This window comes from Dipteris shenzhenensis, chromosome 31 (assembly GCF_047967505.1).
Source record: "Dipteris shenzhenensis isolate YYH24624 ecotype China chromosome 31, Dip_SZ_1.0, whole genome shotgun sequence".
NCBI classification, from domain to species: Eukaryota; Viridiplantae; Streptophyta; class Polypodiopsida; order Gleicheniales; family Dipteridaceae; genus Dipteris; species Dipteris shenzhenensis.
Genome location: NC_141626.1, coordinates 21,991,498 through 22,005,566, shown reverse-complemented (window position 1 = coordinate 22,005,566; position 14,069 = coordinate 21,991,498). Strand labels below are relative to the sequence as shown.

The 14,069-nt window shown below is 42.8% G+C and overlaps 1 pseudogene; it reads right to left on the bottom strand.

Annotated features, from left to right (window-relative positions):
* Nucleotides 1–217: 217 nt before the first annotated feature.
* On the bottom strand, nt 218–2,222 carry LOC147881197 (cytochrome P450 71AU50-like; annotated as a pseudogene).
* Nucleotides 2,223–14,069: the final 11,847 nt, after the last annotated feature.

The following is a 14,069-nucleotide window of genomic DNA, read 5'->3' as shown; positions in this document are numbered from 1 at the left end:
ATGAGGATGGGAATACTCCCCATCCACTACTTGGGGAAATTTAGAATAAGTGGGTGTGGGCAAGTAGGGGTGTGCAATTTACCCTCCTTAGACAGATGAACTTCTTGATGCAAAGCTCTCTAAGTTGCTTGTTTTAAAAATTGGGATTCTTCATGTTTTGGGATACATTTTTGCCATATATAGATCGCATCAACTATGATGTACCTATGGAAATCTGTTAAGGAAAGTTGGGCATATTTAGGCAAAATGTGGGAATAGCAATAAGGGGAGAAGCCAAGGTGAGAGAGCCAGCTGTACTTTTGGACTCAGATAGATCAATAGGGTGCCCAGGTAGGGGAGATCAATTAAAGCAATGCAAGAGGTAAGCAAGTGTGAGCTCAACAACATTGAGAGCTTGGGAAATGCCAAGACACATACACCAACTGGAACTGAATGGAAGCAGTTGAAAGTGTTGGCCCTTTACATTAATGGGACTCCCAACAAAGCGTTGAGAGGCAAATCCTTCTGCATTTTCCCACACAGATGGATCCCTTCCAATTGCCCATAGGTTCACAAACAGCCTTGTTCGGGCAGGTATGAAGTAGCCTGCCACCTTGCAATCTTCCTTAGAAGCATGAGGAATCATCATCGCTGCTAATGGGTGTAGGCGAAACACCTCCTTGATCACAGCTCTTAGATAGCCTAGTTTTGGTAGATCAGAATTTGTTACTTTGTGTTCAAGCCCTACTACCTCCTCTAGTTCTTTCTGAACCTTTGCCATCTCCTCAGGATTACGCAATAGCTCTGCCATTGCCCACGTCATCGTGTTCGTAGAGGTATCCACACCTGTAATGAACATCTCCTACATAGGAAAAATCCAATTCATAATTAATATTTCAATAATCTTGGTTTAAAGGATCAAAAAATCCAAGGGAATTCCTCATTTCTTTGAGGTCCAAACAATAAATTAGTGCAAATTCATGGACTAGAAATAGTTGACATTTTTAGGTAGGCAACACAGTGGCAAACCCCCTTTCTGCCCTCTCGTTGAGCCACGTGGCACACTATAAAAAGTAGTTTCTCTCCATCCTTTCTTGTTAGGCAGGCAGCATAGTGGCTTGGAATGAGATTCTGCCCACCCAGCCTGACACCGTTCACTAGTGCTTTCCCGGTTTTAGTTGGAGCCTTTATTTTAAAGAACAATTCAAGCAAAATATTTCATAAGTGGACATTTTTGGAGCCTTTATTTTAAAGATCTATCGTATATATGTTGAACGAGTCTTTCAAGCAAGATTTTACCAAGAGGGTGCCATTGATGAATCCGAGAGATTCTGCATCGACGTTGCCTCCTGACTCGTTCAGCAGCAGATCGAGGATGTCGTTGAAAGGAGCCTTTTGCTCACCCCTAAGTAGAAGCCTCTCGTCGATGATGCTGCAAAGAAGCTCGTTCACCCTGTCGCGCAGCGCGCGTAGCCATCCTTGTCTTGGTGGAGGCATCCAGCCATGAAAGGAAGGGCACGAAGTCCACCACGAGTGGCGTGAACATGAGGTTGAGGGTCTCCATGATCATGACATTCAGCTTGTGAGGACGGACGACGGAGTCGAAGAGACCCTGCGAGAGGACGAGGCGACCCATGATATTACCAGTGACGTGGGCAACACAGTTGAAGACGTTCAACTAGGTGGGCGCGTCTCCTTCCAGGCACTCGGCATTGATGGCGGCAAGCATGTTGCAGACCTCCTCCTGACGCACATGCTGGTTTTTGGCTATCTGGGAATGGCTGAGGAGTTGGGTGGTCCAGAGCTTGCGGAGGTCGCACCACCGGGGGCAAGTATGCTGGAAGGCGACGATGTTGTGCTCGTCGAACAGGAGGTGGTCGGGCATGTTGAAGGGCGGTCACTGAAGATGGCGTCGTGGGTGTGGAGGAACTCACGGGCCATATCGGCGGTGCAAGCCATGAGGGCGGGCATGGAGCCAAGGCGCAGGGACAAGAGTGGCGTGTCGTATGATGTAGCAAGTGCTGCCAGAGTGCGGTGAGCCTGCTTACCGGCGAGCAAGGGGAGGTTCTCGATGATGGACCAAGGGCAGGAGCCAGGGGTATAAGCTGCTGCGCCCTTCGTCTAAGTGAGCAAAGAAATGTCAATCCCAGGAGCACCATCGTCTTGACGAGCACTAGAAGAGCAGTGCGGCCTTCTTCCACGATCAGCATGCCTAGACTGCTCTCGAAAAGATAATCAGCCATGGAAACACACGAGAAGCTCTGTGTACAGGTAGTGGAAGTGGGAACTCCCTCAAAATGGAGGTCACGTTTAAGGAGAAGATCAAATCTCATGTCGCATGTGCATAGCAGTTTAGAACGAAGTCATTTCATAGTTGAACAAGAGTTCACACATGACACGTCCTCGTGCAAATTCACAAAAGAGTTTCAATCATCCACTATAGAGAGGCACTCCTAAAAAACATAACTGCATATGTGCATGCATGGTGGTGGATATAACTTGAGTGACTAGAAAGAAAGTCACTCATTGTTGTGAAACTTTGAATTCACATGAGTGCTTATGTGCATGCATTTTCAAACACTAGACATAAAAATATATTTTTTAGAGTTCCAAATATATTCTTTTAATGGTTTGAATCTCTATCCAATGTAAGTGCCCTTCATAAATATCTTGTTAAGTTGTTTAAGAACATGGTTTCAAACCTCTATCCAATGTACGCACATGCCCTTCAAGAAATATGTTGACTTGTGCAATAACATGGAAAAAATACTTGTAGACAATGTAAGTACCCTTCAACATGGGAAAAATACTTGTATAGACAATGTAAGTATCCAATGGAAGAGTATCCAATGGAAGTACTCTTCAACACGGGTAAAATACTTCTATAGAAATTGTCCATTTTCTTTGCAACTAGTGCATGGTTGCTAAAGCGTCATTTTTTGTGTGTGTGGAAATTTTAGACCTTTGATATTGAAGTTTTAGGATTGCTGAGCTAGGGTGAGTTGGAGCTTGTGCCCGAAGGTGTTGGACTGGTGTATAGTCGAAGGATGGGAAGTGTCTGACGCCTCCTTTGCATTTTGGGAAGTAGGTGAAGCGCCCGCAGGTGAATGTCGACACGGACCTGGTAGAGTTGCAGTCTCTAATGAGTGAAGGGGAGGGTGAGTCCTTGGGTCTGGAGAGCGATGGTTCGGGGAATGGGGATTGCAGTCTCTAATGAGTGAAGGGGAGGGTGAGTCCTTGCAGGAGAGTGATGGTTCGGGGAATGGGGAGAAAGAGTAGCCTTCGTTTGTTGAGGTTCTGTCTAAGAAATTGGCTTGTGGGTTTTCTTCTCTGGACGATGATGAAGCGAAGAAATTGGTGCTCATAGAGGCTGGTAGAAGGTCTTGTGAAGTTGCTAGTAAGCCTTGGTTCAAAAATGGGAAAATACATGGAGTTTTTGTAAGGTTGTGGATGAATTCATGTAGATTCATGAATGTGAATTGACTTCCCCAATCTCTCGACCATGTCGTGGGAGTCAATTGAGGTGATTGTGGCATCCTTGGGTCAAGTTCATTTGGTGCCCCCTCCTTCTAATTCTCGCCTCATATGTGCTTGTGGATTTTGTGAATGTGGAACTGGGTGACGGAATGGTGTTCTCGCTTTAGGTCCGGTTTGGTCCTTTTGCTAATGCGTGCTTTATTTGTAAAAGTACTTCACATTATGCCAAGAATTGTTTGAGACGGATGGCAGATATCCGTGTGGCTCAAGGTGATTTTGGTTCAGAGGAGCAGAATGCTTTGGAAGAAAAGGCGGAACGTGAAAGCGAAGGCCACTCTGTGGAAGTGGTGTCTAACAGCTAGGGTAAAGTGGAGACACAAGAGGAATTGCCTAGCAAAGATGATACGGGTGATGCATGGATGGTGGTTGGAAAAAAGGGGAAGGCTGAGGGGATTGTGTGTGAGAGAAAGTTGGTGCCAAATGGAGGTCCTTGCTCGTCAGATTTGCAATCAAGTTCCCTGGAGGCAAGGGGCATGAAGAGACATGACTGTTAGCCCGTCTGCAGATGTTTCCCCTCAGAAGGAGTCGATGCTGTTTGTGGATCCAATGTCAGGGTCGAAATGCCAGAAGGAGTCGATGCCTAAAGCGAGTCATCGAAAAATGTTCTGGAGGAGAAATCCCATGGGAAGGCGGTGTTGGGTGTTGCTGATTAGAACGGGCAGCTGTGTGGCAATAGATCTGTCTAAAAGATCAAGGATGTTATGAGAGGCTCTATTCGTAGCAAAGAAAACAAGTTTATCTTCCTTCGAGACGCTTATAAGGTACTTTCGAACTTTGATTTCATGCCAGTTTAGAGGGTTCTAAGGTGAGATTGTTCTCTATGTTAACATAAACAACGAGACTGCTTGGTTGTTTTGAAAATAGCTAAGGCAAATGTGTTTTTGCTTCAGGAAGAAAAGTGTGGGAAATATGATGTCTTCTGGTTTACCTTGAAAATTTTGGGATTTCCTATTTTAGTTCATGCTCCATCTAGAGGAAGAGGAGGGGTTACTATTACTGCTAAGTCCAAATATAACCTACAAGAATCCTTTTGAGACAAGGCAGGCTAGTTTATTGCTACGCAAGTGAGGGTTAATGGATTTTCTTTTGGAGTGGGAAGTATTTATGCCTCGAGAACTTGTGTCTAAAGGAGCTCATGCATGCTAGTACATGCTTAGCTCTTGTTTGGTGGGGGATAAATGGCTTACTACAGGTGATTGGAGGAGCTGTGTTTGACTCATGGGTTAATTGATTGTATTGAGCTAGACTTGGTAGGATTACAGGGGTTTTCTTGGACTAATTGCTAGAAAGGGGATGATTGTAGAGCTGCTAGATTGGATCGATTTTATATGAGTCGAGAGGGTTGGTGGTTGAGAGACACTATGAAGGGTGAATATCTCCTCAGGACTGCCATGTGAGATCATTGTCTATTGTTTGGAAATTCGCAATCCCCTCAACAATGGGTAGATCAAATGATATTCTCTTTAAGCTGAATATTAAGTATTTAGAGTCAGCTGACTTCAGAAGATTAATTCAAATTTATGGGTGAATGAGAGAATGAGGTTTGAAGAGCCTTGTGCTAGATGGGATTCCTATATCAGAAGTGTGATTACGGTGGCCAGAGATTGGGATAATAAGTTGGCGAGAAAGAAGCAAGGGAAACTAGGTGAGCTGAGTTCTATCATGAAGTCTCTGAGGGAGGCTTTGAAGCTAGATCCTCAGTATCAGGTAGTGAATACAATTCTCTTGAAATTAAGAGTTGCCATACATGCTAGGGAATCTGAGGAGGCAGGATGATAGGAGTAGGCTAACATGGCTTTCATTAGGGGACTGCCATTCTAATGGAGTTTTGGCATATCGTTGATATTTTTACGAATTCTTTCTGAAAGTTAGTAGGGTGTCAGCCTGGTGTGGGAAAATGTTGTGGAAGATGTCGTGGTTGGGATTAATTCCCGAGTTTTTGATGCTCAAAGGCCAATGCTGAATAAACATTTTTCCTTACAGGAGTTGTGGGATGCTCTTAGATTAATGAAAAGGAAAAAATCTCTTGGTCCAAATGGACTTCCTTTAGAATTTTACATTGCCTTTGGGATGTGATTAAACGTGATCTTCTAGAAATGTTGAATACTTTTGTCAACCAAGGGTTTCTATCCTAGGATATGAATGTTGGTCTTCTCAAACTCTTTCCAAAGAGGCAGGTAAGAATTCAAGTGGGGGATTGGACACCCATCACGATGTTGAATACATTGTATGAAGTGATGGCCAAGGTGCTAAAGTGATAGTGGGACAAAAGTTGCATTTTGGGAATTTTGAAATTGGGTGGATTTCATTAAAATTGGGAAAGGTTTCATTAAATTTGGGAAAATTTTAATTGATTGTGGGAATTTTGCCAATATTGAATATGCTAATATTTGGAAATTCCAATGATTATGAAAAACTTCATTGGTTGTGAAACATCTCGTTGGATATAACAACTGGAACAAAGCATTTGTGCCAGAGTTTGAAAATCATGTATTTGGTGGTGTTAATAAACACCGTTTAGGGACAATAGCTGGTGGTGTTAACAAACATTGTACATAGTGAACCACTAGAAACAAAGTTGTCGGTGGTGAAAGGCAGCTTATGAAAATTGTCATATTAATAATTTGCAAATATTCATTGACAAGATAACAACAATTGAGAAACATCACATGAGAACACACATTACAATGGAAGTTTGGGAGATCAAGAGGGAGAAAATTGACACCATTTTTTTGCTATGATACCAAGCAAGCTCTCATGTGCTTTGATACATACACTCTGTGGAATCTTAATCTTCTTGGGTCTATGTATGGCTTTTGATGTCCATGACCAGACAACCGCATCAATACACTCCCATACCTGTGGATCCAACCTATTCTCTATCCAATATTTGTTTCAACAGTTAACATAGGCATTTGCATCATTGAGCCCCTTTCTCTTAACTGAAATACCATTAGTAGCAAGGTCTCCAAGGTCATGCATATCTATCCTCTTGAGGTTGCGCAAACAAATTAAAACCGATCCAATTGTTAGGTTGGGATCAGATGGCCACAAACCATTGAGGGTGAAGTTTCCATAATGACCGTGTCCATGTCCATGGGAAATCATTCCAATGAGTGAAACCTGTAATTGCCGTGCAGAATCGATGTCCTTGGACCTCACCCAAAGTCTTGGAATTGCCATCTTTTTTTGGTCCATCTTATCATGGATTATGCATGCAACTTTTTTGGATCCATCTCGGAGTACCTACGCCATGCATAGTATAAGTTCCTACAATTTTTCCTCAACTTTGTTGCTGTATCATATGCATCTTTCTCTCCATTAGCAAATTGCGCTCATCTTGACTTTTTGTGGCTCCCAATTGATGAGAAAAATGCTCATAGCTTCAGCCACAAAGAGAAAAAGAAAAGGGGCAAGAGGGCATCCTGATGGACTGATCTGGCTTTGATCTGACTACACAAGCTATATTTAGAGAATTCACTCGTCTTAGCAAGGGCTACATTTTTTAAGTTTGATTTCCAAATCCTGTCATGTGTGGATGTGGATAGACTCTGATAACCATGTTGATTAAGCGAACTGTTGACCTCACGTAGGACGTCTATCTTCTTATACACTTCATGTATCACGTGTTGTGCCTCTCTAGAACCATCTTGCATGGTTCTACTCTCCTCCGCTGCAGAAACCGTGAAGCTCTCTCCCGCCTCTGATCCAAATGCTACAAAGGTTGCAGAGCCTCTCAAAGGTAAGCTTCCAACAATCAAAGTACACAATGGACTACTTAACAAAATGACAAAATGGCTCTGTTCATGTGCTATCGTAGGATACATTCATGGCCCCAGGCCACCTGCACTTTTTCTAGAAGGATGGGTCCATAACTTTTGGTCGTGCAAAGGTCTGGTTGTTACAACCATTCGCTTCCTCAGAAATGATTATATCGTCTTCATTTTTAAAAAGTTGGAGATGGCGGCATAAGTAAAAAGAAATGTGGACTATTAGGAATCTGTTGGGATAAGTATGGTCAAGGGCTTGCTCTAAGGTGCATGTGTACATCTAGGGGAGTCACATATGTGTGTGTGTGTGTGTGTGTGTGTGTGTGTGTGTGTGTGTGTGTGTGTGTGTGTGTGTGTGTGTGTGTTGTAGAAGCACATCTAGTGCGATGATGTGTCTAGTGTGTGACCTAAGTGATGATGTAAGCCAAAGTCCCCCACATGGGAGGTTCCTTTGATTTAGGCCAAGTCCCACTGATGTAGGGGCTGATTGCCCCACTGATATAGGGGAGGTGCCTACACCATCCTCTCTTTCTATAAAATGGAGGTCATCTCTTCATTCTAATACATGGATTTTGCCTCACTTGTGCTCTCACTCTTTGTGCCGTGATGCATCTCTTCTACCCCACACTCTTCTACATTTGGTATCAGAGTTGGTAGGCTTTGGAGAACCCATTTTAGTAGTGCCACCTCATCATCTTCTCCACCACCTCTTTTTGAGCTTTCTTGTTCCTTCCTCCTTAGAAATGGCTTAGCTCTATTCTCCTTATCCCTTGCGTCTCTTGCCAAGCCCTCCTAGCTGAAGACTCTACGCTATGGGGTGCTCCTCTAGTCCAGAGCATTGCCTTAGAGATGAAGTAAATCACCATCACCCGTGCTGATCCAAGCAAGCTGTCACAAAAAATCGTACAATTCTATCTTTCTACTCAACCATTGCCAAAGCCCTTCTAGCACAAGTTGTTCCATGCCTAGAGCCTACTGCTGGTGAATTTTGAAGGCCAATGCTTTCTGGAGCAAGGAGAAATCAAAGAAAAGATAGTCAAAGAAGGCACAGCTCTCTAGACAAGAAGGAGCACTATTTTGTCTATGCTCTGTGGTGAACTTACCTTGGTATTCAAGCTTTAGTTTTGCACAGAAATCCCTCTCAAACTCTTCTCCAGTTGTGTGAATTATGCCCTCCAAGTTGAGTTAGTCTACTGCAAAGCATTTTTGACAGTTTTGGACATTTGATGCTAGAGTAAATGCTAGAGTGATGTTTGAGGATTGAAGTAATGCTAAAGTACAGATTAGAGAATGCATTTTCAGTTTGAAATTCAGTTGGGACTGATCTCTTGTCAAAATGCCAAGCTCTGAAGGTTATTCTAATACTAAGCACTTGAAGAAGACTACAAGAAGGAAAAAGTTCAAAGTGAAGAAAACCCAGCCAAGAAACTTTGGGAGAAGCCAACTGGGTATAAATATGCTAAACAATTAGGATTCTTTGAATTTATCTCTAGCAATCTACATTTATATGGTGAGGGAGATTTCTTTGCTCAACAAGATTAGTCATTTTGTAAGAGAGTAGACACTGCCTGACAAAGTCTCATGGCTACTTATAAAATTGACAAGTTCAATGGCCAAGGCTTCCATACTTGGCAAATGATGATAAAGTTTATGCTTATGAAAGAAAATCTATGGGACTGAGTCAAGGAAGGAACTCAATCCTCTCAAAAAGGTGAATCAACTACAACCAAAGGTAAAGGAAAGGCCACTGACTCTACTTCTACACCTGCAAATGCAAAAAGGATAGAGAAAGCCTACGCCATCATTGCATTAGGTTTGGGTGATGATTATGTACACCACATTTCAGATTTGGAATCCCCTTTTGAAGCATGGCATAAGCTAGACATATACGGTTTGGTGCTAGCTCTCATACTTCCAAATTAAATCTGAAAATTAAGTACTTTGAACTTAAAATAGAGGGAGATAATGTTGCTGCTCATCTCAACACTATGAGTATTATGACACAACTAGCTTCAATTAATTCTCTTGTTACTAAGGATGATGCTATGGTAGTGCTTTTAAAGAGCATGCCTAAAGATTTTGACTGTGATTGCTACTTTGAAGAATCTTCCTCAACCCACATTAGAAGGCATCATCAATGACTTACAAGAAGAGGAAAGAAAGAACACTTCAAGAATGGGCAAAATGCACACAGAAGCACTTGCAGAGTGAAGTTTTCAAAGAGTAGGTACAAGGCTTGTAAACACAGTGGGAAAAACAATCATCTTGAGAAGGATTGTTATAGAATCAACCCTTGCTTATATTGTGGCAAGAATAATCACTCTGAAAAGTTTTGCAATGAGAAAAAGAGAACTATGGCAAATTTGGTTGAAGAGAGAACTCCATCAGCAAATGAAGCATCCAACTTTGTGGTAGAAGACAAGGACTTTGCCTTTTGAGCAACTTGTCTTTGAATTTTTGTTTATCATCACTTGGTCAAATTTTGAGGTTCTCTGCTTGGAGTAGTACTCCAAAAATAATGCTATGTGTTTTGTCTTTTGTAAATCACCTTTGGTCACCATATGATGTAGGCCATGTCATATGTGTTTGGTCTATCCCATTTTTGTAAACTTTGACCCTTGGGCATCTTTGCTAGCATGAGATCCTAGAGATAGATTTATCCTTGACCACCATGAGATGACCATGTGTGACCACCATGACATGGCATGAGAAACTATGTGACTAGATGTATCCTTGACATAGCAAGAGGCAAACCCTTTAGTGTGTGACCTAAGTGATGATGTAAGCCAAAGGCCCCTACATGGGAGGTTCCTTTGATTTAGGCCAGTCCCACTGATGTAGGGCTGATTTGATTGATATAGGAGAGGTGCCTACACCATCCTCTCTTTCTATAAAATGGAGGTCATTCCTTCATTCTAATACATGGATTTTTCCTCACTTGTGCTCTTACTCTTTATGCCATGATGCATCTCTTCTACCCCATACTCTTCTACAGAATCAGCCTCTGTTAGTCTAGCTTTGGGAGCCCTCCTTTAGCCTAGATTCCCCGCCTCCATCCAAGGCCCCTATATGGGTTGAATTCCTTGACTTATCGTTATCTCTCTTTCCCCAAATTGTGACTCTCTGTGCCCCGCTTGGCCAATTTCTCGGAGTGGAAACAGAGAAGTTTATTAGCCCTCGAGGCAACCCTCAAGCCTGTGTCTTGAGGACCTCACCTCTGAGCCTCCTAGTGCCATCCGTATTCTCAACGAGGATAGATCTAAGCTGATCTAACATTTTTTCTTCAAGAACATTCCTAACTCCTGCTTCCTCTATGGCATAGGAGGTCACTTCATCAAGGACTACCCATCTAGAAATAACCAATAAAAAGAAAAATCGAAACCATCCCAACAGGACCCTTAGAAAGCCAAGGACACACAGACCCCTTCTAAGCAACTAGTCCCTTCTCTTGTCAAAAAACAGATGGAGGCTCAAAGTAAGGTAACCTTTGAGAGCTCAAGGAGGGAGGCAGAAGGGAAGAGGTCATTACTGAAAGGGAAGATGAGATGGAAGATAGTTCTGGTGAGGAACAATTTTTGGTTACCACCCAAGATTTTGAGGAACAATTGGAGCAGGCAGAACACGAGTCAGCAATTGACAAAGAGGGTCCTCCCTTCACAGTCATTAAAGACAGAAAAGCCACCAGGTTAGGAAAGGAAAAGGCACAAGTTGGTGAGGTCATCGATAGAGGTAAGGAACTCAGTTCAATCAAAAGAGAGATAAGAAGGATGTCAAGAGGCTTCACTCTTTCTCCCCAGAACAGTCCAGTAAGGTTCAAGAAGAAGAGAAACAAAAACACTCCTCAATGATGCAAGATAACTTCTCCTTCCTTAGCATCAACTTCTAGAGCTTAACAAATGACCTCAAACCCGCCATTTTTAAGAGGTGGCTAAAATCGTCAAGCCTTAGACCCGATTTCTTAGCACTTCAAGAGATCAAAGTATTAGGGGCTAAGTTATGTTGGCAGCTCAGCCAAATTGATAATAAAAGACAATAGTTTTACACCAACCACGAAGAAGGGAGAGTGGTGCCATCCTGGGAGTAGTTGCTCACCTTACCAAGGCAATCACATGCCGACTATCCCTTTTTAAGTCCACTAGGATTGGTGTTGACTTTTCTTATCCTCAGCTTTGGTGTCAGGTTTTCTCCATCTACACCCCTAATGCCATGAGGGAACGAGCTCTTCTTTTGGAGGGAAAGATCCTTCAAAATAACTCTATCTTACTAGGTGACTATAACATGGTAGAATCCCACAGAGACAGATGGAATGACACATTAGGAAAAAAGGGAGCTCATTTTGGGGCCCTGTAAGAAATTCACTATTTTCTCTTTTCTCTCTCTATAAAAGCAAGAAAATATGGATACTTGCATGAAAAATGTATGTGTGAAAAGGAATAAATATATTCTTTTACATGCTTTACATTCAATGTTCATATAAGAGCAACACTTTTTTGTGCAGAATTTGGTGATTCTAACACCACAGAGGCGTCCGGAACGGCCCAAAACCCCAAGAATGGCACTGGAAACGCTGGAATCGGACCTCCGGAGGCCCGAAAACGGCCAAAAAAGGCCGAAAAACGCGAACGCAATTTGGTACTTTTGAGATCTCAAAAGTACCAAATCGCGTTTTTTTGCAAATCGTGTTTTTCGGCCTTTTTTGGCTGTTTCCGGGCCTCCCGATGTCCGATTCCAGTGTTTCCAGTGTCGTTTTTGGGGTTTTGGGCCGTTCCGGACGCGTCTGCGATGTCAGAATCACCAAATTCTGCACAAAAAATAAATTTTTTAAAGACTCAAATTAGATCACCTCATTAATGTGACATGCTTCTACGAACATATAGTACTATTTCTTTTTCTTATTTTCATCTTCTTTTGTTGAATTTTTAATGTTACATTGGCCCACTCCTGATTGGTTGAGAGCCTATGTTCTCTCTCTTCTAAAAAGCCCCAAAATGAGCTCCCTTTTTTTCTAATGTAGGGAATACACTAAGAGGTAGGGAACTTTTTTCTTGGACTGCCCTCAAAGATTATGTGGTACTCATTGACATCTCTATAGACACTTCCTTCACCTAGACTAACAACCAATCGGACCCGCTCCATAGGAAAGCAAGGATAGATAGAATGTATTGTTCAAGAGACATCTCTAACTCCGCCCTTTGTATCAACCTTGCTTCTCTTCCCTTCTCTGACCACAAAATAATCCTAATTACTATGGATAAAATCCAGGGAAAGAGAAGAAAGTCATTATGTTCAAGGCTAAAACCCTTCTTCTTTTATCTTCCCTATTTTGAAGGTAGTTAGGAGGGTTGCCCTTTAGCACCACTCCATTTCGCCATTGCGATGGATGCTCTTGGTTGGTTCATCAAGCATTAGGGGAGAATTGGGATCTCAAAAGGGCCTCATAAGGAATGGGTTAAGAAATGGATTAGGCCTAATGCAAGTCCTCTTGTGGGGTCCAAGGGAGCCCTAACCCCCCCTACCTAGGTGGGTTAAGCCCAGTTGATCCCACCTCTTACACCTTTTACACCTAGGAGGGGGCCACCTCTCCAAGGAGGGGGCACTTTTCCCAAAGTCAAAATTTCAAATTTCGAATTTGAATTTCCTCTCTCTCCCTCCTCCCCCCATCCTCCAACCCCTCCTCTTCCACACGTCCCATTCCTCCTCCTCCCTCCCACTGCCTCCCTCCTCCCTCCCCCCATCCTCCTCCCTTTGTCCACACGCCTCCTCCTCCCTCCTCCCACATGCATCCTCCTCCTCCCCCTGTTGCTTTTTCCTCCTCCTCCCTCCTCCCACATGCGTCCTCCTCCTCCCCCCCTGTTGCTTTTTCCTGCTCCTCCTCCTCCCTCATGCTCATCCATTCTCATCTTCCCTCATGCTCATCCCTACTCCTCCTTCCTCCTGCTCATGCAAGATCCTCTTGCCTCCTCATGCTCACGCTTGCTCTTGTTGCTTCTACTTCTCCTACTCATGTGTATTCGTCTGCCTTCATCCTCACACCTAGTCCTCTACTTGCTTCTCCTCCCTTGTAATCATTCAGGGTCTTTGTCATCCCTCCTCAAACATCACCTACCTTCTATCATGGCCTATCACAGTCTCTGTAAACTCTGTGACTATTGATGGCACCATTTGAGGAGATCTCCCATGTTACCATGTGACCGTACAGGATCAATATGTGATCCATGATTATTTTTTTCAAGAAAAGAAGCATCTTGAACCTCAATAAAGAGGAGAATATGAGATAACATGTTAATTTCATAGTGTTTCAATGTAATTTCTTACTTTGGATTATCCATAGTGGTGCATTGCTTTGCTAAGGTTTCCCTTAGTTGTTCTTTCAGGACCTTCATGGAGGATGATATGAGAATGGTGGGCATGGATGATATGGACTCTTCATATCGAAAGACACAAAGCAAGTTGTTTTGGAGGTGATGCAGGACTTGAAGGGAATGGTGATGCAAATGAGATGCCTAGAGCTTGTGGTGCTGCTAACGTATGTCTTGAAGTCCAAACGTTTATTATAGAAGAAGAATTCACATGGTGCATTACATCTATTTAAATTTAAATTTCTAATATGATGTTTCTTCATGTGTGTAGTAGCAAGCAGGAATGGAGAATCTATCCATTTGGAACAAGAAGGCATGGAGAATTCACAGTATTGACCCAAGGCAACCTATGTGATCCATTCCAATGTGTTATACATGAGATTATAAGAACTTACGAGTTGAATGTGGGATTCTAAATAGAATA